The sequence below is a fragment of the Apus apus genome, chromosome 13 (genome assembly GCF_020740795.1).
Source record: "Apus apus isolate bApuApu2 chromosome 13, bApuApu2.pri.cur, whole genome shotgun sequence".
Taxonomy (NCBI): Eukaryota; Metazoa; Chordata; class Aves; order Apodiformes; family Apodidae; genus Apus; species Apus apus.
In genome coordinates, this window is record NC_067294.1 from 15,665,508 (window position 1) to 15,692,497 (window position 26,990).

The window sequence follows — 26,990 nt, forward strand, 5'->3', positions numbered from 1 at the left end:
ACCCTGCAGCTGCAGCCACGGTTTGGGAACTATGTTGAGTCACACCTATTAGTCAGCAATGAAATCAGAGGTAACCCTTTGGTCTCATTACAATGAACCTGTACAAAACTAGTCTAAATATAAGCAGTAAATCTGGATACCCACAAACATACATAGAAACAATAAGTTACCATTTATTTTTTTATAATTATGATTTCTTAGTGTATAAGATGTAAGCAAGAGCTAAAAATGCCAGGCAATAAATATTTAACCAGCTCTGACTGCAACGCTATTGAGTTTTAACTGCTGTGCAAGTCCGAGGTTCTTAATGAGTTCAGGCTCTTTGTTGTGCTGCAAGGGGCTGTTGTTTGAGATGTTCTTATTTGAAGGTAGAGCTTTCAGCATGGAAGCTTCCTTCACAGGTATTTGGAAATGGGCTGGGGCAGAGTTTTGTTCATGTTCAATGAAGGCCAGATCTAACTTCAGTTAAATTTAATGGAGAAAGTCACTAACTTCCCAGAAAGTTTCATGAAACTCTACAACCTGAATATTACCAGCTCCTCCCTGGTCTCTGCTGAATGCAAAGCAGCATATACAGCTGTGTGGCAGAGAATTGGAAATAAGTAGATATTCCCAGTTTAAAGATTAAAAGAAAAATGTCTGAAAGGAGACTGCAAGTAGAGGTGTGCAAGAATGCAAAATGGATCCCTTTGTTGAACAGGATTCCTGTCTCTTTAATATTTTCTGACAATTTTCAACAGCCATCTGCTTAAATAGTCCTTTTTTCCCCTGACAGAGATGTGACTTCTCTGTGGAAAAGTGATAGAACACTGACTATTTGACAGTTCAAGCTTCTGCCTTGCTTTATGTATACATGCTCTTCAAGTTTAGCTGTTTAGTCACCTTTATCCCAAAAGCATTTTAAAGGCTTAATATAAATCTGGGTATGTGCTGTTTCATCTGTGAAATGGATGCACCATTTTCCTGTGGAATGTACAGAAGACACACATGCCAAAGTGATATCTATGAGTTGTAGTTAGATCTAAACCCAGAGTATTCATTTGTAATGGTGTCTCGCTGAAATTTCCATGGAAATGGCTTCTACTGGAGAAAGTCTGCATATTCTGAGGCTATGGATCAACATCCAGTCCAAGCCTGTTTGGATCTGCCTTTTTATTATGCTCACTAAGCTGGTTTATCAAGACAGAAGCACGTTTCCTGGAACAGAGGAACAGCTGAGCCTGTCAGCGTTATTTATTCATTGTTCATAGCAATGTGAAGTCGTTGCCAAGCTGCCAGTGGTGTCCACTCTCTGTGAGGAACTTGCCAAAAAATGTCCTGTGTGCTTGAATAGCTCACCAAGCCATCTGGTGTGGAAGAACACATAAACATAGGAATTAATTAACTGTAACTAGTCTCTCCTGAGCATGGACAAGACGAGATTTTTTTTCCAAACGTTTATAACTTGGATGAAAACTACTTGGTTGCAAATTTGCAGTTCCCTGCAACGAGGCACAGATCTGCAAGGATTCCTCAGCTGTGCAGATGTAAAGGGTTACTTAATATTGTCAAAAGGATGCAGTCTTCCCTGCCCTGTACAGCAGTGCAGCTTGAATGGTTTTGCTTAGTGGTTGCTGAGGAAATACTCTATATGAGAACAGGTGCCTAGCATGGCCATTTAGACCTCAAATTTCATATTTTTTTTTTTAATTTTATAAAGGAAGTATTGAGAATCCTTCTCTACCTGCCTGTCACTGCATGTTAGTAATGCTGGGTGGATAAAAGCCTTGCTTATTGAAATCCATCACATGCATAACATTCTCTCACTGTATTGGATACAGAAACTTTGGCTGACTTAAAATAAGGAAATGTTTCAACATGTAGCAATATTTGCATCCCACTTTCCAAGATTGTAGCTTTTCATATACATCTCTTACAGGAGTTCAACAGCACAGCATCTATCTACAGAATTATTACAGCCTATAGCTTCAGTCTAGTCAGGTATTCTGCAGTAAAACCAGGAAAGACTTCCTAGAAAGAGTAGGGCATGACAGCACGAAAATACAAATGCTGTAAACGACTGTCTCCTTGTAAACTCCTTCTTTCCTTTCAGATGTGAAATCAGACATTTGATGTTGTAAATCTCAGCCAAGTTCTGGGTAAAATGTGAAGGCAAAATTCCCTTTGATTTTTAAATTTTTGGTAATTAAGAGTGACTAAGGACTTCAACAACCTTCCTTATTTCTTTCCTGTGTAAATTGCTCCCTTAGCCTTGGCTTTCTTTCAGCTTGGACGCTGGCATAAACTCTCACCTTTGACTAGAGAACAAACATGATGTTGCAACTTTGGCCTTCGACACTGACATGAAATGCTTGGTGAAGATGCTTCCTTTTTGCAATTCACACAAAGTTGTCATCAAGGAAATACCTTCGGTTGTCAAGAAGCTTGTTTCTAATGACAAGTTAAATTTTACTCTCATGCCTGAAGTTGTGTTAGAGTTGGCTTTCATAGCCATGTAGCTATCAGGTGGCTATGCCACCTCAGGGCTGTGTTGGTATACAGACAGCAAACTTGGTTCTGCTGCCTGCTTTTATGTGCAGGGCACTCTGGGCCTGGGCTATGGTGAATTTAATAATTTATTGTGGAAACAGTGACAAAGTTGACAAGCTCAACAATGAACAGGTTGGAGTTGATTTCTTCCTTTCAAAACATCGGGTCCTGACTTCAGTTACTGATCAATTCACATGTTCTAGTCTATTTCCTTCACCTTTTCTAGATCATAATAAACTGATTGATTTGAACTTGAGTATGGGACAGATAGGAAGGGCAATATCCTGTTGGATTCTTTTCTGTGGTTTCACTCCAAACTAGGAGACCTTAAGGGAATTACATTTAGAGAGAGGATGTAGCTACACCATGACCCAGCCTGCTGGAACAGCCTGTATCACCTTGATACAGCTGAATTTATCCAAAATGAAGCAGTGATGACCCAGATTACTAGTCTAGTGACTGAAAAATAATAGTAGATTTTTTTTATTGTTTTGAAAAGATCACTTGGAAGATCTGTGCTTGTGTTTTGTCCTTCTGACAGAAAAGTGAAATCTTTCTCTCTGGGATGATCCCCATTTTGAATGATCGGTCACTGGGGTATTTCTGTAGCTTGCAGTGATCTGTCTTCCATGAAATGTAGGATAAGTTTTCATTGTGGCAAGTAAGATGTTTGTGTTTGAGACAGTATAGTGCAAATCATTCTTTGAATGTGGTGTATACTGAGAGGACCCTGAGAGTGGCCTTTTTGTCTGTGTTGTGGAGCATATTTACCTCTATTGGGCAGTCTCTGCAGCTTTTATCCTGCTTGGGGTCATGACATCTATTCTTGTATTCAGATAATTACACTAGAAAGTCTTATGCTTCCTCTCACAAACACAGAAGTCAGAATTACAAAGGGATACCAAGAGAAAAGGCTCAAGTCAGCAGTGAAGATGGTTCTAGAGATGCTTCTAGGTCATCTCTTTTCTCCTTTTGTAGCCTGGGATGGACTATTGATAGCCCATGATATTATTATTGTGCAAAAATATTAGTTATACTGGGTATACTATCAAATTCAAATCCAAAAGCTTCCCAAATTCATAGTTTGATATTAGTTCTGAACCATTTTTGCCTTCATTTTTTATTACATACATCTTTTAAAACACCCAAAGCTTCCAATTAAAAATAAATGCATATGTAAGTAAGTAAAAACTGAAATCTGTTTTTTATGGTTCAAGGTCACTTCCTTGGAACTGTGTGGTTTTGGCTGTCATGATATTCATTTCTTGGATGACAAGTAATCTGTTTGAACCTTATTTTGTTGTAAATTATATTGAAATATTTCGCTGCATCTGTGTCAGTCATGGCTAATGTGCTGTACCAATGTAAGGTTTAAGTTATTTATGTATCTGGTAAAAATGTAAGAAAACCCTAATGTTTTCACAAACAGAAAAGGAGGAACACCATTATTTGTTGTTCTACATTGTAAAATCTGCAAAAGGAGAAGTTAAACTTTATTCATCAATTGAAGAGAAACTAAATAGTTTTAGCTTGGGACAATATCTACAGGGGGCTTTTGAAAAAAAATTAAAAATGAAGTTCCATTTAGGAAATAATGGAAATCTAGTATTCAAATTCTAGTATAATTGAAAATGGACATATTTCTGCTATAATGATATGCAAGTTAGACCCTGGGTTCATGCCAGTGTCTCTGAACTCTGCCCTGTAGCCCCTTCCTATGAGCTATGGAACGGCTCCAGGAAACTGAATGGATTTAGAATGTTGAGCTGAACTTCTGTAAATTCCTGCACTGGATCAAATATTATACAGGTGGGATCATGGATAAAGGACCACATCTGTGTGTTCAAGGCAGTCAGATTTCTTTACTTTTGCTTATATTCTCGCTACACAGTTTTTTATCTGGTTTAACCTGGATGTTTTTAGTTTGGGCTTGGATGTGTTGTTCAACACACGAAACCAGGAGACAGACTGGGATTTTTCAAAGAATAGAGCTATTAAGGGAAGCAGCTTATTCCAAGCTGAGGCTTATGCCTTCTTAAAGGTTTTGAACTAAGTGTGATAATATATTATTGAGAATTGGCAGCACGAAGTAAATGGGAACAACAGTCCAGTGAAGATGCTGGGGAAGCAGAGTAACACAGGCTACTTACACTTTTGCAAATTTATTTATTTTTTTTACAATCAATTGCTGTTCCTTTTACAAATGGGGAAAGTAACTATGCCAAGTGTATTCTTACAATCTTTTATCTTGCCTTTATTAATATCTGCTAGGTACTTCTATATAACCTTGAGCTATGGCAATTGTGATGCATGGAGGGAAGGGATGTAGTGGCTCAGCTGCTGGTATAGGTAACTGTAGGTTTCAAGAGCATGTATTACCTTTTAACATATCATGTAACATATATCATTATGAATAGTTTTGGTGTTGTCTATATAGCATGTTTAGGAATGGCCTTTTTCTCAGGTGATAGACAAGATTGATAGAAATAAACAAGTGTGTAGTGCTATAGAAGTGGTAGAGGATGGGGAATTAAAAGGCAGTAAAATAGAGGCTACTGGAAGATATGAGCTTATTTACAGGTGTGCAAGGCATGGTAGCAAAAAAAGGGAAGGAAATAGTTTTAATACTCCAACTTTGTGATGTATAACCAAGGTTGAAGGTAAAAAACCTTCAGGAATGATCCAGAAGTGGCACAGTAGTAAAGACCCAGGAAATTCTGGGTTTTTTTTAATGCTGTTTATCCTGTTGCCTGGAATTTCTACACTGTCAGTGAACAGTCAACTAAGTAAAAAAGAGACATTACTTAGTAGAAATTGAAGAGACTATAGGCTAAACCACTGCCTCATTCCAGTAGGCTACTCCTTAAGCACAATTCTATTGGGAGAAAATATTATTCAATACAAAAATACCTGGTTATTCACTTTCTTTGTGCATCTTTCCAGCCTAAATTTTCCTACCTAGGAAACAGATTCCTCCAGGATCCCCATTCTCTCTTGCAATCTTTATTAGAAGAATTGGGGGCTTAAATCACAAATGGGTAATTTTAAATAGTAACTCTTTGAAATCAAGGTGGAATTACAGAAAACACTCTGAAATGGCTTGATTCTGCTGTTCTGTTCTTTGTATTTAGATCCTTAAAGCAGATGTGATGGGGTTTTTAAACCTATGCAGGTTTTTATAGGCTTTGTTCATTTCTGTATGTGCACTTTTGGTCCTAAAACAAAGGACGACATTTTGCAGGTGAGAAGCTGCTGCAGCAAGAATTCACACTAATTGAGATTGCTGATGTCAATGCATAGTCTTGCAATGAAAATTCTTTAATTTACAAGAAAATACGTGTGTTCCTATAAAAGTAATACTGTGCATAAAAGAACAGGTTCTCTTTTTGGAGGTTCTCTTATAATCAAAGTATTGAAAACTACCCCATCTATTAGGTAATTTCACTGAATTTTCTGACCCAGAAACCAGTGAGTTGATATAACAGATTTTATACTTGTATCTTGTTCACAGATATAGAAGTCCTGCCTGTTTTAATATAAGCACACTTTAGGATAATCCCTTCTGCCTGACTGGATACTCCTGCAAGTAAAAAGATCTACTTTTGTGTTTACATCCTGATTTTGGTATCTTAATATCAGATTTGGTATTGCATTTGAAACCAGGTTTATACAATTAGACTCTCAAAATTGGTTCTTAGATAGCTGAAAATCTTCCGGTTGTCTAAGTGAGCAGGTAATTTAAATTATTGCTGACATCTAAGGTATTCTGAATCCTGATCCACCTTCTGGGAGATGAATACAATCTGTAGATGAAGGCACTCAGTTGATTCTGTCATACATGAGGAAAAGGCAGAAGGAAAAAATCCCTGAGAAATAAGACTATGGGCAGTTACCATCTGGTGCCATGACTACCTTTATCTTTTTATTTTTTAAATTTCTGGGCAGAAAATTTTTCTTCCAATGAAGTTGTTCTGGGGCAGCATCAATACAGAGGAAAGAAATGGGAAGAAGTTGTTGTGAGATTTATTTTGAATAACATAAGTTAATCTTGGACAACACACCATTTCATAACCTCCATATGCATAAACAGTCATCAGGGCATTTCTGTCTGACCATTCCTTGGGTGAAAATCTAGTTCAACTCCTTTGGTGTCAGGGGATTTATGAGTGTGTCAGTAAGATCAGGATATGACCATAGTTTCTTAGCCAAATTTTCAAGTGATCTGCATGTAGGCATTAAATATTAGCATCTAATCTAAGTACAATGATTGTTATTCAGGTAAGGATTTTTTCTGATGTCATAAATTTTGTAAGATCCCCTGGTTTTTAAAGTTAGTTGCATTATTTAACTTTTTATTCTTGATGTCTCTTGACTTGCCTAGAGAAAAATCATCCTTTTAGTGTGTCATTTTTCCTAGGGATAGCAAAATATAATTTATATGCACAAACAACATTTGTGTGCTCTGATCTCATGTAACAACATCTGTTTGCCCAGTTTTCATGTGCAAATTACTTTTGGGGTTGTGGACTGGAAATGCGAAATACAGAAAAAGAACAGGTTGAAATTGTAGGTGATTATCTCAAAGGCAGAACAGGTACATACCCATTTGTCTCATTTTATCTTTTCAGCAGATTGAGGGAGTTTGTTATATAGCATTTGCTTGTGCTCTAAAACCAGGCTTTCACTCCTCAAACAGGCTTGGCAGGTCGGGCAGAGCCTATTCAGCCCTTCTCTTGAGCTATTTCCTTTGACGTGGGGCAGGGGGTTGGATCTCTGCTCATTCCTGAAAATCCCTGGGTTATTACCTCCATTAGAAATGTTAAAACTGTCTAGTGAGGCTTTCAGAAAGTCTTTTGGAGGGTGTGGCAGAAGCTGGTCTTCCATCTCAGGAGAATACTGAAGTAAAGAAGGCATTAAACCTGCTCTGAACCAAAAAGTTTCCCAAGCAGGATCAAAGTTATCAGGCAGGAGCAAAGGCAGTTTGAGGTACTGCACAGGGGAATGTCATCACTCTTCTCATCATCATGAGAGCAAGAGACACTAACAACGAAATACAAATGCCTGTACAAGTGTTTCCTCCCCTGCAAATACTAAGAAATTACTTTTAAGATGATTCTTCAGCCAGTAATGAGGCTCTGCAGCCACAAGTGTCTGGCTGCTCATGTGGCAGTTCTGCATCCAGGGTGTTGATTCTTTTTGCTATGCAGTATGTTGTTAGCCATTATCAAGTCTTAAATGGGCTTTTAAAAAAAAAATCTACTGCAATTCCAATCTCATCTTATGGTTCTTTTGTTCTGTCATCTTTGGTTTTACTCCAGTGGGGACGGTTGCTTTTGTGCATTGTATAGTGTCATGCAGCAGGAAAAAAACATGTAGTTCTTTAGTGCCATTTCTTCTTTCTCTGAGGATGCAGAGAGCTTTGATGTCTGAAGACACATTGTTTTCACCGTAGCTTATGATTATTTTTAATTTTTGCTTTGCTTTTCACAAATTGTAGGGACCATTATGCTTTCAGTTCTTTATCTGCGTAATTTTTTTTTTTTAATGCAAATATAATTGAATTTTTTTTGGGGGGAAGTATGAATTCAAATGAGGCAACAATAAAGGAAACAGGGTGATTTAGCAATTGTGATTCATTTGTTGTACATCATTACAGCAAAAGCTTTGCTGCCGGATTCCTTGCAGACAAAGTCACTGAACTATGATTATATTTCAGAAAATGAAAGAGGACAAAAATAAAAAGGCAATAAAACAAATTAGTAGATGTCTTCAGGGACACGATTATTACTGACTGACTATGTTTTGTGTCATAAATGTTCCAAATGTCTGGCAGTTTAAATTCTACATCCATGAAGGTAAAACTTACTGGTATAAAAAATCTTTATTTCACTGCTGCTGTTATATTCTCTTTGAAGTTCCAAATTGACAAGAAAAAACTGAAATTGTCTTTTAATGATGTTCCTAAAATATAGCATAGAACTGTTGCAATGCCATTTACTTAAAAAAAACCACAACAAACACAAACAGTCATCTAGGCATTTAAAACTTTTTCTTTACCTCAATATTGCTGACACAATATTAATAATAATGTTACAAGGACTGATATGCTCGTATTCTGTGCTCGTCATGACATTGCATTGTATTTTGTACTCAGATTTGAAGCCGAATGGCTAATCAGATTAAATTCTGGCAGACTTGACAAACAGAGAAAGGCCTCCCTCAGCAACGTGTGGGTAAGTGAAGGCACCACTGGGGAGAGGCTGCACAGTGAGAGGCACTGAACCTGAGGGATCCTCCTGCAGCAACACTGTTTGGAGGTCTTTAGTCTGCAGTAACTGGGATCTGCCAGAATAGAAAAAATACCAGCTGGGATGAGGTTAATCTCTCACATACCTGAGTGATGCAAATCAGAGTTTGATTTTTGGCTGGTGTGCAGATCTGGCCCCTCCTGCTACCTGTCACGGGGAAGCAATGTGGCTGCTGGATGAGTCCCAGGGGAGGGAGGATGCAGGTTAGTGTTCAGGACTAAGGTTAAACCTCATTCCTGCTCTCCGTAGCTGTACAAAGGGGGTTGCACCTTCGCATGAATGTTGTGCTGAGGAGGGGCTCTAGTTTAGCCAAGTCTGACATGTGGGGTCTTCTCCAAGGGGAGCAGTAACACTGTAAGCTCGAGGGACTTCTCTGTATTCAGAACAGCTTATTTTCAATAGAGTAGGTCAGAAAACGCTGCTGTTTCTCTCTCCTTCCTCTCTCTCCTCAAATGCATTTTTCAAACCTAGTAGAATCTTTCACAAAGAAGTTCTGTGCCTGTGCACATGTAAGCATCTGAGTTGTGACTTTTTTTGTGTGTGCTTTTTATCTTTGCTCCCTGATTTTTCCTTGTTTACATGCCTGCTTTGTCCTCACTGGAAGAAAGAGATTTTTTTTCCCAATTCCCCAATTGTTAAGCACTTTTACTTTTGAAACAAATGCTGTTTTCATGGAAAGCATTTATCAGTGTAAAATGTCTTCCAGCACAGCAGAATCAGGCTGCTAGGTGGCTGCTGTGATTATCCCTATAATCCTTTCAGTTTAGGTCACACTTTCAAGGAGGTGAAGGGAATAACTGATTTTTCAGTGGAGTGGAACTTCTGAAAGCATGGGAGCAAAAGCTGGAAATAGTGAGGAATGCTGTCCTGGGTTTATGCTGCTTTCTTTGGAGCTCTGGCATGCATCTTTTTTTTTCTTATGCCTTGATTAAAGTATGGAAACAGTAGTTGCAGGGAGAGATGTGTGGATGTTTCACAAGAATACATAGAAGCAAACTTTGCATCTTGAATATTTTTCATCTTGAATATTCCAGCAACCCAAGAGGAATTAATAAAATTTCTTAGTTTTTCTGCTTTTCCTTTTTTCTCTCCAAATGTGCTTCTTGGTTGTGTCTTGTGTCACAGCTCCTTCAAACCAGGACTTATCTCTCATGGTGGTCATGCAAGCAGTAATGCTTTCTTATCCTTGCCCTTGTTTGGACAGGTACTAAGAGGTTACATGCTGTTTCTTTGTGCAGCTCTGGCGAGTTATTTTCTGAGCTTCAATTCAAAAATATGACTAGACCTCTCAGAGGAAAGCTGCACCACTTCACATCAGTGGAACAACACAGAGTCTTGCATGTCATCTTAAAAGTTTTTCTCTTTCTGACTCATCTCAGAGACATCTACCCCACTGTGTGTTCCTAAAAAATAATAATAATATAAAAATAAAAGGGTGGTGTGGAAATAACAGAGGGCTGCCAGCCCAGCCTGGTTACTGCTGGATGAATAGTGCAAAGTGGCACCTGGCTGCTGTGCTGTGAGGCAGCCCTGCAGTGGGGACAGATGGGTCTGTCGGGCTGTTTGGGGCTGGCTCAGCTGCACGAAGTGTCGGTGCTGATGGGAGAAAGCTGCCAACTAGCTTCCTGGGGATTTGCTGCATGTGGCATCCGTGAAGGCTGTAGTAGACAAATGTTTGTTCATTGCTCTTCATTGCTCCTTGCACCACCAAGTAAGGGGTAGATGTGAGAAAGGTGGTAATATTAACTTGTTGCAAGGAAAAGGAAGTTGAAATGAAGCTTGAGGGCAAGATGTAGGGAATGAAATTAAGGTTTGGTCCATGGCTGCTGCCAGAGTTTGAAAGACTCTGCGGATTGAGTGGTCAGGACTTCTATGCAAAAAGCCACAGGGTCAGGAAGCCTGTTAGTGAACAAACCTGTTAGTGTGTAACCAGTGGCAGCAGAAGGGGCTGGGACCATGGCTGCAGTGGGTGGCAGCTGATCCACTCTTCAAGTGCCAGAGATCTACAGAGCAGATAATAATTTAAAATATATATTTTTCAGTTTGTCTTAAAGGTATTGGATCCTGCCAATCTTGCTGCAATGTACCAGGGACTTGTCAAAGCATCTGTGCTGGTCAGTAAGTGCAGGGAGGACACCTGGGAAAACCTGAAGCCCTGGTTTATCAGTAGAAATTGCAGGTTTTGTAGTTGCTGCTGTGCTCAATTTCTTTTTGTGGTGCTGGAAATGCCTGGTTTGAGATGCCACTTCTGCTCTATGAAGATGTATGATGGCAATAGCTTTGCCCAGATAATTAAATTTGTTTTTGGAAGTCTTTGATTGTATTTCCTTCACTTCATAACTGGGAATGAAAACCTGCTTGGTGATAAGAACTTTTCTGTTCAGAAGCAGCTGGTGGTAGCTGGCTGAGGTCACGGCACCAGGCGCATTTTGAAGACGACTAACTTTTTGACCAGCTTTTCTGTGGATGTGTAAATGGGTGGCTGGTGCTACCTAAGGTATCAGTTAAGCTTTGTAGAGTCAATGTACCCCTTCCCAAGCCTAGGTTGCTGCTCCTGCTTCTCCCAGTTACATCAGTGTAGCCACGGCTCTGGAAGGGTTTCTGTGGTCATGCAGAGACTGCTGAGCTCAACTGCTCTAAGTCACACTTACATGACAATAGCTGTACTTGCTGCTCTTTTAACTATGTTAGCTTCAAAACAGAAAGATTATGTTCCTGGTGTAATAATGCTTTTTGACACAGACCAGGCCTGAAAAATCTGCCTTTTAGGATAAAAAAGGGCATCAGTATAAAGACAGTTTCTAGACAGTTAATGCATCTTGTTTCAACACCAATATGAGAAGTGAGATACACTTTCTCAAATATACTTTAAACGTGTGCCTAGTACGTCTTGGATTATTCCTTCTTGCTTCTCCTTTTGCTTTTTAATCTTTGTGATAATCCCATCTCTCTTTCAGACAACGTAACAATTTTCAGTCCACCAGGGGGTGTAAGCATCAGGGAGACATCTGAGAAGAAAAACAATTTTCTTCTCCCTGTGTGGTCCCTGTCAGAGTGTCCCTGCTATGTTGTACTACGTGAAGCAGCTGATGCTCACCATCTTAGTGATGTGATGAGAAGGATGAGAATAGCTGTCACAAGTGATGAGTACAAAAAACAAATCTAAAAGCTAGAAAGGAATACGATTTCCCTTTAGCAAGTATGGTATGACGCTGGATCCTGTGTCAAACCACTTCTTGGTAACAGTGGGCACTCTCTCCAAAATACTAATTTTTCTTCTTACGGCTCAAAGTGTTGGTTTGAGATTTCCTTTAAACTTTGGGAGCTTACCTGAAATTGCAGCATGGAATTAGTTAGTTTAAGTTGTGAATTTCATGTGGTTTAGACTAAAAAATGTGCTTGTCTCTCAGGGCTAGAAGAAATGTCTTGGCTCAATGAATGCTGGCTCAAGTCATTTTCTCACACCTCTTGCACTGAAGGTATCATTTTCTTTTTCATTAACTTATAAAAATAAATGGTTACTGCAGTTTTGTGCAGTCCTAGTACTTGCCTGCATGGCTCTGTGCTGTGACTTCTATGGCAGTGGTGCCTGGTTTAGCCCTTACCCTGTGAGGCCAGAGATGCTCTGAGCTGGAGCTCTAAATCCCACCATGGCTGAGCAAGAAGGAGCATGTTGTTTTTGACTCCAGCAAGCAACTTCTCAAGCTCTTAGGTTAACATAATCTCCTGTGGATGGTCCTTTCTGCAGGGCTCTTGCAGCCCGGCCAGGAGGAATGGATAGGCTGGAAATGTATTTAATGCCTTCCTTTGCATTGTACCTGGGTCTGGAATGGTGGGAACACCTCTTTGCTGCTTAATATGGGAAAAATTTATATGGGTACTGTGAGATTACTTGTTTCACTGCTAAATTAGAGCCAGTAAATGGGGCTCTTATTCCTGTATCAGATGTCAAACCTGCAAGTGTTGCATTTTGCCAATTAGACTGGTTTTCAGATGCTCAAGATGCTGCAAGTAGATTATGCCAGTTAGCAAGTGGGAAAGTAACAGTGATTTGCTGGTACAGTGGTGTTGCAGGTGTTATGTCAGGGGGCCAAACTGTTTTTCAGTCTCTGTGCGAGTTATGTAGAGTTTAGTAAATCTGTAACTTTGTATGGGCAAAAATATTTAGAGTTCTCTCTTTGTTTTGTAAATAAAGTGAAGAAAATGTTTTTCTAAGAGATGGCTGGTTTTCAGCAACAGATTATCTGGTTTTGTACTTCAGCATTTATTCATTAAAAAGCTCACTCTCAAGGGAAAAGAGATGGCCACAGTGGATCAGATTTTTCCAAGTAAGAAGTTAATGCATTTCCTTGCATCTCAAATCATATAAGCTATTTTTTCTCTAATTATTTGTGCATGCAACTGCCACAGACAAACAGCAGAACTGTTTGTGTTGATACAGGAGTTGCAGACATGCTCGTACCTTTGCATGAATATTTGGGTACTTTCTGAACTGTTTTTCCTGACTTTGTAAGGTCACTTTGGTTATGTAGAGGATTATATAGATCTGAACTTTTATTATTACAACCCTTTGTTCACTCCACCAAAACTTTGGAATAGTTTTGCAGAAATAACTTGTAGGAGAGTCACAGTAATTGAGGTCAGAGGAGCCATACGTTTGATGAGCAGCATGCTAGGAGCTGCATTATGTGGACAGCAACCACCAGGAGATGAGGTTTTATCACAAGCCTTTGTTGCTGAATAATTAATTGTGCACTTGCCTCTGATGGTCACTGTTTCAGAGAAGTGGCTCCTGCCTTCTGAATGGACTTGAGCAGTTTTTCCTTTTAAAAGAGAAGTTCAGAAGAGCTTCTTTTATGTTTCATGAAGGCTTTTTCCCCCTACTCTTTGGCAGCTCTAAAGCTTGGGGGAAGGGATAAGTTCTGCTTAAAAACTCTGCGAATGCACATGCAGAAGGAGTTCTGGCTTCCCAGGAGCCAGTGCTGCTACTGAACAGTGCTGCTTACAGAGGATCAGCTACCTGATGTGTTATCATCATCCTGTTCGTCTGTGAGGGAAACAGGTTTATAGTTTCTAGGTAAGGCAAGATTCCTCCATTCCTTTGCATGCAGCCAGGCCACTCTGGGGACATGAGAAGAAAATGTCTGCCTGTGTCACTGGGTTGCCTGTTCATATGCTCCTGAATGCAGCCTGTTGGAGGCCTTTGTGGAATTAAAGCTTATGTTTTTTCCTTTTAGCTTGACTTTTTCACATGTCAAATATGAAACTTCAAGATTTCTGTGTCTTATTACTCTTTATGTAATGTGACTTGGTCTCTCAAACAGAATTCATTGCTCATTCCCTTCAGGAAATGTTTGGCTATGGTGGGGCTTTGGGGGTGTGTGCATGCATGAATATTCGGACAGAATTTGTAAGTTTTTGCTGCTTCATTGTTGCTGTGGGAATTGCAAGAGGACAAATGAGAGAAAGTGTGTTGTACTGCAGCAGAATGCAATACTAGAAATCTTTCACCAGTAATCGTGGGGTTATTTAACCAGTCTGAAAAAAAACAAATACAGTTGCATGTTGTACAGTTTTGTGTACAAACATGCTTTGTACTCTGCTAGCTTGATGTTCACTGTTGGTTTTCTTCTCAGCCTTGTTTCTAGATTTTCTTATATTTTCTCACTAATAAGATGCCAAGTTTTCAGGCTGTGTAATGTTCTGCATGTTACAGCATAATTTTTTGCTAAGTTTTTTTATACCTGGTAAACAGGCAATGTGACAGTTTTACCTGTAAGGAAGCCTTGAGCTCAGAAAATTCTGACCTCAAAATCTGCCTTGTGAATGAAAGAGCTGGGCAACTATTAATGTGAAATAAAGGAAAGAAACAAGCCAGTTAAGTGTATGCAGTAATAATTGAGGTAAATTGTGTCACAAAATGACATGTCACTGAGCAAGTCCCTCTTTGTAACAGTAATAGAATATGAGTAAATACATAAAGTAAAGCTTTCAGGAGAGATCTCTGCACTTTCTTAGAGTGACAGATAAAATTGTGCTAGAAAATCCCAAAAAGTAATTTTTATTTCTGTTACTTATTCATGTAGTAATAATGACAGGTGAACTTGAAAGACCAATGCCAGATTTCTTGCTCCTTCTCCAGTCCAACTTACCTTTTCTTATGCTTGTTCAGGCAGCTCTAATAACTAATGGTCAGTGAGGATTTTTGAATAATCAGCTCTGGCATCTGCGCATGTCGCCTTTGCCCTTTCTTTTCTGAGACAACTCATAGTTTAAGCAAGAGAGGAAGATTAATGCAGTCATAATTTGTGTTGATAATTGTGGCTGAGGCACACAGTAACAGAAAAACTCCACAACTATACCTGACTGGGGGGGCTGTTCACTGCAGGCACATCAGGACCTTGTTCTGCAAGGTGATGAGGAAGGATTTGCTGCTATTTCTAGGAGCTACAGATCCAGAGGCTAGTGTAAAGCTCCTTGGCATCTTCACTTGTCAAAAGTTGTTAGAAGCTGGAACTTGCAGAAAGCAATTGGGTAGAGGTTATGTATTTGATTATTTCTCAGCAGAGCTAAGTTAAACAGCCTTCCAGCTGTTTATTCAATATTAATGACTCACTTCATCTACACAGGCATGGCACTGCTTCAGAGTAATTTTATTTCCTTTATTTTTATTTAAGGGTGTTTCCTCTTTCATTAAAAATCCAAGGTATATTTGGATTGTTCTATCACTGTCCTTCTAGGTAGCTGACATATTTCTCTCTGTGTGGGGAAACCTCAGATGAGTGGTAAAGCATCACCCCCCAGGAATTCCGTCAGTTCCCTACACAAACACCACCAGTCAGTCATCTGGTGACAGCAGCTCTGCTGTTTCCTATGGCATCTGTGAGGGTAAGAGACCATCTTAGATTCTTGAATCCCTAAACCCCAGGCAGCTATGCCCAGTGCTGGCCTTTAAAAAAGAGTTCATGAAGCCTCTCACAAGGTTTAATGTTTTTTTCTTTGCTGTGGCTGCTAAGCCATAAGAAAGGCACTGTTGCTTTTCTTCTTCGAAGCTCCATTGCATGTTGGGTCTGCTGAATAATAAACCATACTGCCTTTCCTACATGATGCAATACAGGACTAGAATATTTGTGTTTGAAATATAGGTTCTGCTACCTCTTTGAATTTTTATCAGGTGTCAATGTGGGAAGCCTATAGGAATTTTAATAGTTTCCACTGTATAGAGAAAGATATTTTGATCTTTGTGACTTGTTTGCAACCATATGAATGAGTTATTGCCAGTGAACTCTTATGAACTTTCCTAATAGAATTGCATTTTATATCTCTCACTGCCAAATGAGATTCTTTGGCTCTCCCAAAAGGAGCAGTTTAAACCAGCCAAGTCTTTTCTGGAAATCATCTCAGTCTTCCTGACATGAGAGTATCAAATACTTATAGTAAGACTCTGCAGCTTCTGTTGTCCTCTTCTTAACCTAGGTTTAATACTGAGATAGCTATTGATTTCCAGTACTGCCTGGCTAAGCTGGAGGAGTAAGGGGGGCAGGTCAGCAAAGAGGGGGCTGGAAATCAGCCTGCAGGTCAAATTGAAGTGCAGATTGTAATAGGCACATCAACACAAAGTTAATTAAAAGAAGGACACATCAGGCTGTCTACCTTAATTCACTGAACAAACACAACCTCATGCAAACCATCTCCACACACATCTGTGTTACATTTTCTTTTCAGTAGCCACTGTAGGGCACTGGACAAGAGGGGAGCTTCTAGCCCTTGGATGTTCTTTGAGGCAGAAATAATTAAAATCTCTGTTTCTGATCTGTGGAGACATTCAAGCTAAGAACACAATTCTTTCACCTTTTAATGTGACTTAAAAGCTGGCAAGCTCAAAACTGGAGGCTTAGATGAGCATCACCATGTCTAGGAAGACAATTTTCACTGTCAAAAATGAGTAGTGAAGACCAGAAGTAATTTGGTCAGTAAGAGAATAGCCTAACAATGTGTCACGTGCTGTGACCAGATAAGACCAGGAGCTGCTTGTGTCTGGGGGTCCTGCCATAGCAAAGACCTGATGAGATAGGACTGAGTGTTTCCACTGGTTGAGGACAGCAACAAAACCAGGCTCCCTGCCAATGTGATAAAATGAAAATAATCCCTCTGGCAGCAAGTTCAGAGATCAGTATGACTCTGCTGCTTAGATACAGGAAGGTATTCACTAAGGCTAATTTCAGCCTGGTGAGGCTCATCTCTCCAGGGGCCTCTGTAAAGCGAACAGAGGATGAACAGCCCCTCAGGAGAGGGACTGGGAGCAGGAGCCCAATTTAGCTGGAGTGAATCACCCTCCAGTGCCAGGCTCTGACCATCAGCTGTGGAGAGGAGTCAGGAGAGAGCTTTCTTGTTAGGATAAAGATAATCTGTGTGAATACCCTTTTGTCTCTTAGAAAAAATCCACTGTGCCTGGATCTGTATCCATCCCATATATAAAATGGAGCTATTCAAACACATTTAACCTGCCAGCCCACAGAGGGACGACTACCTGCCTCTCATCTCTGCTTTTGTAGTCTGACCATCAGCCCAAGTGATAGAGGTGTGCACTGTGGTGTGCAGATCCTCTTTGGGCCACACAGAATGGGATACAGTCTCCAGTTACATGATTACGCAGTAGTTTTTTCACAGGGCACCTGAATGGCAGTTTGATCATGTTCAGTATTTCTCTTTGTGCTCATCATTCAGTGCTTGTGCCCCACAAGGCAGTTTCTGCACACCTTCTGCTCTCAGCTGTGTGCTGTTGTGGCCTCCTTGGAGGCCTCCCTGTGCCTGCACATGAGATACTCTCACTGCCCACATCACACGCTCGGGAGCTGCGAGCAGGGTGCTCAGCAGCCAGACAGATAGTAGCTGATGTCATAAATCTGTGTGTGCTGTATTGTCAACACTGTATATATATATTTGTCACCAGAAAAAGAGTTCATCTGACAATAGCATGTTTTGCAGTGACTTAACTTCATTGTAAAATCCACTGTGTGCATAGACTTTAATTGAAAATGTTACTTTTGCTGCACCGAGCTAATCTTTTTTTAGGCTCAGAAGTGGTTAAGTATTTTTCAGAGCTGCTGTTTGTGCTTTAGAGATGCCTTATGGGGGGGGATATGATCTCATTGCTTCCAAAAGCCCCTCAGGTTGTGAGAACATCTCAGGTAGAGAAAAATCATCGGCAGAGTGTGCAGGGAGGTGCACTGGGAAGCCTGTGGAGATGGAAGGTGCCTGGCCTCTGCACCAGGGTGCTGCTGCACTAGGGATGTGCTGACAGGATACTTGCTGTAGGAAGAAGGTGCTGGGAAGTCCTTGGGATACTTTTCCTAACTAAATCTTAAAAGCAAAAACGAAAAACACGAATACAGGAAGTTTAACTCTGCAACAGGCTTGATTCTGTCCTGTCAACTGCCTTGTCAAAGCTTGAGTGAGGTAAGGCCTGTGAGAGCAATTGCATGTTCTTGCAGAAACCAAGAGTCCTGGGTTGACCAAGAATAAAGAACTAGTTTTATTTCTGTAATTTTACTTGTTAGTGAAGTCTTTTCTAAGTAGCTGCACTTGCTGAAATTAACAGCTTTTTTTTTAGTTAGTGTCTGCTTCTAGGACTGGTAACGTTTGACATTTACAGTTACTGCTGGAGAATGGTGTGCAGGACTAAGACCACTGCTTGGGTCTGAAAAATACCTTATGTTCCAGAAACAAAAGGGAGTTAAAAGGGTCACTCCTGCAACCCTCCTCTGGGAAGGAGTGGACCAGACAGGTGACCAACATGGATCAAAAGCAGTATTCCATCCCATGCACATCATACTCAGTATAAACTTAGGGATCACAAAGGTCAAGCTCTCTTCATCCGTGGCTGGCATCCTTGGACCACTCAGTCTGCTTGTCTGCCTTTGATCCCCATCTGTGTATTCCTGAATCCCTGCATTCCTGAATCCAGCTTCTGTCTGTTGCTGGCTCCAGGAGTCAAGTGCAGGAATCCCCCAGGGTTGTCCTGCAGCATTATTGAGGGGATGAAACATGACATCATTTTTCTATATATTTGTATATATTAGTATGTATTTAATTATTTTCTTTTTATCACTCCTGTTTCATTAAAGCTGTGCAGTTTAGTTTCCAACCTGTAAGTCTCCTTATTCTCTCTCCTTTCTCTACAGGGGAAGGGAGAGGGGTTAATAAAGAACATCTGTATCATTGGTTTAATCTCCAGCCCAGGGTTAATCCATGATACAGGGTCTTCTGTGTTGAAGCTTGTTTCTCTCTTTTCACCTTTCCCTCTCGATTCCTGTCTCTTCTCTCACTTGCTTTCTTTGCCTTTCTCAAGACCTGCTGGATCTGAACAGCAGCAGCAAGGAGGAAGGTTGCATGGGTGACCCATGTGCTTCTCCATCCTGTAACAGGCTGCAGCCAGCCAGAGCAGAACGCAGGCAGAGGGGGCTTTGCTTTGTCAAAGCACCTATTGTGTCATCTCACAGCTTTAAAGCAAGACAAAAGGAATAAATCTGCCCTGTGAAGCAAGTAAAATCACAACCACAGATATAAGAAACCAAACTCAAGAAGATGTTTGTAAGAAATAAGCCTTAGCTTTTTTTTTGAGCAGCTAATAAGTATAATTTCTATGGAAGACTTGAATATAAGCTGACCCAATTGTGTAATTAGTCCAAATTTGTTAGAAACATAAATGATAGGAAGGAGAAAAAACCCAGTAATGACTAGACCAGTGATTGGGCTCTGCACAGGAAGGCTACAGCAGCCAAGTGTCTTGTATACTAGCTCAGGAGCTGTCACGTGTATCTCATGGGTGTGTGTTTCCATGGAAATTTTTTTATTTCTGGGGAGACTGAAAGTCTTTGCAAGAAATGGAAAAAATAATCCAAAAACTATGGTTCGATAATGCTGCCTTAGAATAGTAATATAAATACCCCAGGGCCACACAGAGCTTGCTTTGGTGTGGGAGCCAAGTGTCATCTCTGCACATTTGAAGTGTTTAATTAGAGAGAAGTAAAACCAGATAGAAGAGGATGTGTTCAGCTACTCCTCTGTTGCCTGCCTAAAACTTGAGACAGCTCTTTGTAGTTGATTCACGTGCCTTGAGCACAGGGAAAAGAATGTTCCGTGTTAATGTTTTTATTCTCAGTGGTGTAATGGCTTTTGGAAAGAAATATTGATAATTTTCCAAGCTTCTGCCTCATACCTATGGCTTCACCACTGAGGTGTGTGCTTTTAAAAGGTACCTGTGAGTGGCACACTACAACTTCTCAATACTTTTTGAAGCTTTTGGAGTGTAGTGTTTTTAATGACTGTTGGATTTTATGTGGGCTTTGGGTTCAATGCTTTTATCCCTGGAGCAGTCTAAAACCAGCATCTTGTAAACAATTTGATAGTGCCAGCCTCTTTTTGCTTTAGTTGAAAAACTGTTAAAACACACTAAGATGTTCCACCTCTGCAACTGAAGATCAGCATTTTAATTGTCATTTAAGGAACTCTTCACTGGGGCAGTAGAGCAAGGAAGGAACAAGAACAGTGTGTTGAATGGTTTGAGAAGTAACAAATAAACTGGTACTTTGAGGGAATTGTGTTCCCCATGTTTTGGGTACACTGGGGCTGAAAAATCTGCAATGGAGGGTTCAGTTCACCTGTCTTCCACAGGGAGCATACATGGTGCTCTAACTGAGGACAAACTTCATAATATGAATAGGTTTTACACTAAACAACCTTTAATGTTATTAATATATAAATCCACTTTTAGGTTAATACATGGCAAGGGGCTTATTGAAGAAGTTAACTGGGTTTAATACTGATTAGTTCCATTAAGGAGCTGTAATAGTTGTTCTGCAGAAAGAAACATGTTATAATGAAGAAGAAGGAAGTGCTTCTCCTGCACTGTGCAGAGTTCCAGTATGAAGCCAGTGATGAGCTTGTGGAGGTACCAGGTGCCAGCCAGAGGAGGGAACATGTATGGGAATGGCTGCTCTGGTGGGGTCTCTGCAGGCCACCTTGCCAACTGGGTGAGGCTTTCTGCAGACCTTGTTCAGAAACCTGTGGGTGCTGATGGCTGGAGTTGATCCTGGAAAGTCTTTTGTTCCCAGTGCCTGTTTTGGCTCCTCTCAGCCACCCCTCTGTACCACTGGAGGTGGGAGAGAGGTAGCCATGGAAGCACAAGAGGGGCACTCCATGATGAAGATGGATGTGTTTGACCCAGTGAGAGTTCCTGGAGGCTGCAGAAAACATTAGTCAAAGTGATAGGCAATTGTCTGTCATCTCTGAAGAAACACAGTAGCTAGGGAAGGTTGTGGGTGGCTGAGGAAAGGTTCTTGTTATCGTTACACTCATGTTTAAGAAAGGCAAGGAGGAAGACCAGAGGTACAGGAGGCCAGCCAGCCTTGTCTCAGTCCCTGCAGGGAGCATGTCCTCTTGCAGGCTCTTTCCAAAGCTGGGAGGATGAGGAGGCAGTCTGGAACAGTAGCACAGACTGAGTGTGACATGTCACTTGCTCACTGAAAGGACTGGCAACCTGGGTAAGGAGTGAAAACTCAGACTCTGTATTTACTACCTCTACCAATGCCATCTGACATCCTGTCAGATCAGCTGTCACTGCTGAGCCCTTTTTAAGGTACTATAATATCTGAGCTATTTTGATATTTTCTTAAAATCTGTAATTGACGGTTTGGATTTTATAATTAATTTTATCTATGAAATTTCATGTGACCAAGGGAAAGAATAATTTTATTAATGGCTTTGGTTACCTGATTTAGTCTAGGAAAAGATTTCTGCAAGGTTAAATGAGTATTTAACTTGCAGCAGACTGTTATCCTAGCACTTGGAATGGGGAGAGAAAGAACCAGAGAACCTCAACTCAGAGACCAGTGAGATTACTTTCAGGTGAAGCACTGAGTCTGAGCCAGTTGTGGCTCTGGTAGCAGAGAGGAAGAAACAGCTAGCAGCTACCACCTCCTTGCTGGGAAGAAGGGCTCCTCTGTAGTGTAGAGATTCCTGCTGAGTTCCTGCAGGCTTTTCAAACACCCTTGGCTTACCCACCAGCAGGTGCCTCCTGGCAGGACTCAAAGCAAAGAACAGAGTTAGAGCTTGTGGATGAGATGCACAGATGGAAATAAAGTAGCAGTAGCAAGTACTAATCAAAATAAGGAAGATAATATCTCAAGATAAGAAATGCCTCTTGCCCTAGAAAGAATTAATTTTGGGGGACAAAGTTTTCTATGTTTTTGAGCAGCTGTCCACTGAAAGTGTGTGTGGGAATAACAAAGGGGGAGAATAAGGGGTGTGTGCAGCAAGCTAGTGCTCCCTGGGGCCCCTTCTGGGGAGCAGGATTAGAGCTATTGTGTGAGCAAAAGTCACCTGGCCAACATGGCACAGTGTGTAAACAAGAGAAAAAGGCACTGCTAAACAGGCAGCACAGTGACAATGCTGTCATTTTGGGGTGGCTGGACTCGCAGCGTGTTGGGTGCTTGAGCCTCCTGGGTTTGATGCATGCCTGAGCAGTGGAATGTGAAGCTTGCCCACCCAGCATTGCTGGAGCTGTCTCTACCCAAATACTGTACTTCAAAGAGAAGCCTTCTTATACACAGTCATTTCCCATAATCTTTTCAGTGCTGCAAGGCAATATATGTCAAGAGATTTCCTGGTACTAATCTAAATAGAATTCTTAATAAAGACAACCTAGTCAAGTAAAAATAAATGTAATGGCCTATATTTAATATTCTTGTTAGAGTCCTTATGAATCAGGCAGAAACGTTAGAAAAAATTCAACTTGGCATATGTCAGTAGTAAATAATAGAAGCCTGGATTGCACCCAAGTCAGGTCCTAAACTGATTCATAAAGGCAACTCACTGCAGGTCTCCCCTGAAGTCTGATGGTTTTAAGACTCTGCTGCCACCAGTGGAGGACACTTAGTGATATATTTCAAAACCTTAGTCCAACTTCTGAGCAACCTGGTGCAAAATCACTACTTGTTAGCATATCTTGACAGCCTAGATACTACTTATCTTTAGATACTGTCAGATGGTTAGAATTCATCCTCTAGTATTTTCTAGCTCTGAGTGAAAGCAGACCACATTTGAGCAAGATGTGCTTTTTAAAGTACTGAAAATAATTAGTGAGTTATAAAATAACATTTTTTAAGTGTTGCACAGTGGGGCAATGCAGAACTTGAGGGAGTTCAAAGTTGGTGCCCCCAGTAAGGGACTTTGTGTGTGGAAGAAGTAGGTTTCCCTTTGCAGAGTCTTTCAGCCATGAGCTTCACAAAACTTCTGGTTTGGTGGTTTGACACCGTGTCCTGGGAATACTCAAGTTTTGGAAAATTTCTGTTAAATATTTTAGGATACTTATGAAATGTGGATACCCAGTCAGAAGAAGGCACTACAAGTCCCCTCATGGTCACATGCACTTCTCATAACTCAATCACACCTCCATGAGGATGGGTAAAGCCAGCTGTTAAACTAGGGCTTTGGAACCAGCAGGGTCCCCAGAGCCATGCTCCCTCTGGCTGTCACCTCTGTGCTGGGAACTTCCAGCAGCACAGCTCAGGTAACAGAACTATTTGAAGCAGAAATTATGATTTTGTGCATAGTGTGTGATCAATGCTCAGTTTTCAGACCTCAGTTTTGGGGCATTTGTGCCTAAGTTGCTTTTGCTCCTGCTTGTATCCCTGCCTGGTGAGCACACAGCCTGTGCATCATGCACAAATGAAGAGGGTGAACTCCATCATCAAGCATCACAACCTGTAAGATATTAAACAGCTGGGATGCAAACAAGCCATAAAGAATTAAATTAAGTGTTTAGGGTCAAACAGGCATGTTTCTAGCCAATGGCAAATGCCTCCAAATCTTGTTTTTACATAGACTAAATGAGTGAGGAATTGACTTGATATCTGGGCTTTCCACCACTGAAGCCTGTCCAAAAGTCACCTCTATTCAGGCTGCCATGCCCACTGCTTGGACCAGAGAAACAGCTCTCCCAGATCCACCTTGGGTCTTTAGGGGCCTAACTAATGATATTTGCCTCTTATGTCTTTCTTTTAAATTATCATTAGTCTAGAATGGCTGATTATGTGATTCCTATTGAAGTAGTTTAGCTGGATTGCATTGCACTTTTCAAATAAAGCAGGTGCTTGCTTTTTAAGGCTCCCGAGTGCTCTGTTTTGAGGTTTTGTCTAGAAATGGCCTTGACCAATTTACTTTCACTTAATTATTACTGGAACTGCTTCAGTGGATTAAGTGAATACACCTAATGTGATATATTTAGATTTTAATAACTTAATTGATATTTCCTCATGCAGGTTTCCATTTAATTAAAAAAAAGAAAAGAAGTCCCAGTTGGTTTGAATAGGGCCATGGCCACGTGGACTGGGAGCTGGCTGAAAGGCTTGGCACAAAGGCAGGGCACTGATGTGGGGAAGGCGGCCAGAATCAATTGCAGGACTTGATTCAAGTTCATTGCTGATTGGGAAGATGTGTTAAACAGGATGATAATGAAATTTGCAGATAATACTAAACTGCAAGACATTAGAACAGCGATGAAGAAAGTGGAATTTAAAAGGCATCAATGACCATTAGGAAAATGACTGGAATATCTACTAAGAACTGATGCATTTAAGAAAAGAAAAAGAAAAAAAGATTAAGTATTTCTAAGGGAAGATTATCACATAAAAAACAGAGGTAGGAGAAAGCTTGGAGGTGGATGTCTCACTGCAGATCAAATATTCTATTTCTGTGTGTTTTGGCCAATGTAATTCTGTCAGCTCTGTCTGAAAATACCCTTTTCTGAGCAGGGCATTAACTCCTAAGCAGTGGCTTGGCCTGTCTCGGTGTGAGGAGCACACCAAGGGCAGGCCTTTGTTTTGTGCCTCTCCATTTGGCATCTTCTTCAAGTTATGCATCTCCTAAAGAGTGAGGGCACCCAAGTTGTTTACAAATTGTGTGGTTTTGGCTTTAATGTTTAAAGCAAGGCTGCACACAAAGTTTGTGACTCCTAGTCTGTCAAAACCCAACACTCGTTGCGTAGTTTATTTTAAAGACTATTATCACTTAATTGATGTTGCCTTCACTAGGAAATTTGGATTGATTGTTCTTATTAATATGAAGACCAACAGCATTACAGATAACTAACACAGCCCCAATAGGACCTAATAATAATTTGCATTTTCTGCTGGTGACCATAAACATTTGAATTGCATTGTTTCTTGTTTTAAGGTTATTTTTACCAGTGGTTTGTAGGCTGTTTTCACAGGAATGTCTGCAAATCTACTCTGATCTGATATATAGAAGCATAAGCGGCAAACAGCTGATAAAGTTTATCAGTGTGGGAATACTGTGATTAAATATTTAAAATATGCTAAATTGAAAATAGAGGCTTCTGATTAAAACAAAATTAAAATGGGTCGGGGCTGAGGTGGGAATTAATCTGGATTTTTAAAAATGTGTGTAAGTATCAAGTAAAACAAAATCTTTTTTTAAAAAAAGGACATGCTAATAGTGAAATTACCAGTTATGACATTTTCTTTGTGCAAACACAGATGTAAGTGCTTAAGAACTCTCATTTTAGCTTTGTTATTCAGTCTGCTTTAGTCATTCAGGACATAAAGTCAGTGAAGAAGTTGTTTTGTCCTTAGTGACCCTCAGATATTGCAAGGCAGTGCTCATGCTCTGCAAGCTCACACAAAAATCAGAGAAGAGAATTAAACCTGTGTTTTTATAATAGTTGGATGGTGAAATCTGACATGAAGAAAGCAGTGACAGAACAAAATAACGTACTACACAAGGAGCTTGTTTTTGTTTACTGAAGCTTGAGCAGGGTACTGACTGGTTGTGTTCTGCTTTCTTTTTAAGAACGGAGAAGCGTAACAATTGTTTTATTTCTGGCTTTGTGGAGCTCTTTCTTTCCTAGAAGAGTTCCTATGGAACTTGACAACAATCGCAGTCCTGAGGCCCAGGGAGTCACCTTGCAGTGTTTGTTGTGAAAGAGGAGCTAGAGATGTAGGTAATGCTTGTGTAAAACACAAGCCTGTGTCTGGCTGGTTGCCAACTTGTACCTTGGTCAGCATCGGCTGTGGTGTGAAGTGGCTACATGAGTTAAAAACTTTGTTTTCAGCACAAACACCTGAGGAGGGACTCCCTGGGAATGTAGAAATAGGCGATGGAATTAGGGCACATCCCATTTCTCGGGCTCTATCACGTACATATGGGCAAGGGATGAAACCTCCGTATGTTTATACTAATAATAAGTAACCCTTGAAAATACAGACGTGACCAAATAGGGAGCTGGCTCTGTGTGGCAGAAGCAGCTGAGCTGTTATTTTGATTGTGTTGGAAGTGGTATTTGAAGTTTCCTTCACTGGCTGCTGGTGATTAAACTTCTAATCAACCACAATGCTCCTGGAAGGTTTTAATTACATTTGCTCTTTCTAGGCTGTTTTGATATCAAGTGAACTTTAAAAAAGCCACAATCATCTTCCACAGAACTAAAAATGAATTGAAATCCTGCCATCCAATTTTGAGCTGACATTTTTATAACTACAGAGAAGAAGCTACATAATAATCATGTTCATGCTGAGCACTGGAGCCCAGGGCTGTCCCTGTGTTAGACCCCTGGAGCTGGGCAGTGCTCTGAGGGAGCCTTGCTCCAGAAATATCCATGGTCAAAACAAAGAGGTGGATTTAAGGGGAGAAGGGAAGAAGGACAGAAATGTCTTTAGCAGAGCTGTGACTGCTGTTTGCAGCTCTGCAATGGGCATGCCATGGCTGCTGCTGCCTCTGCTACTGCTTTGTTTCTGAAACAAATTGAAAAGTGCTGGTCTACTCACATAAAAATTGCTGTCAGAAGGATGGGGAAACATCAGGAGAGGATTTGTATGTGAAAAAAATGAGGTGAATAGTGTCAGTTTTCCTGTGGATTTTTCACACTGAGTTATAATATTAAATCCAGATGCTGAAGTTGATGACATTGTGATTCTGGTTTTTGTGTGTTTATATTGAAAGATATTTTGAGATAAATGTTCCTGGCCCTGTAATAGCTCATCTCTTGCCATTATTACTGGAGAAATGTGCAAAGTGTATGTGCATAATACTCCTGTGTTTTGTACCAGGATGGACTAAAGTCTAGAAATAAAA

General features: G+C 40.5%; 1 protein-coding gene across 2 annotated transcripts in view; it reads left to right on the plus strand.

The window, feature by feature from the left end:
* KCNIP1 (potassium voltage-gated channel interacting protein 1) overlaps window positions 1-26,990 on the plus strand; it is a 334,144-nt gene that overhangs the window by 75,925 nt on the left and 231,229 nt on the right. The window contains exon 1 of one of the 2 annotated variants that reach the window (XM_051631415.1): window positions 13,896-13,914. The exons of the other annotated variant lie outside the window; for it this stretch is intronic. The gene's annotated coding sequence lies outside the window, so the exon portion shown is untranslated. Of the gene's footprint in view, window positions 1-13,895; window positions 13,915-26,990 lie in introns of those variants that run through there. 2 annotated transcript variants of the gene reach the window in all.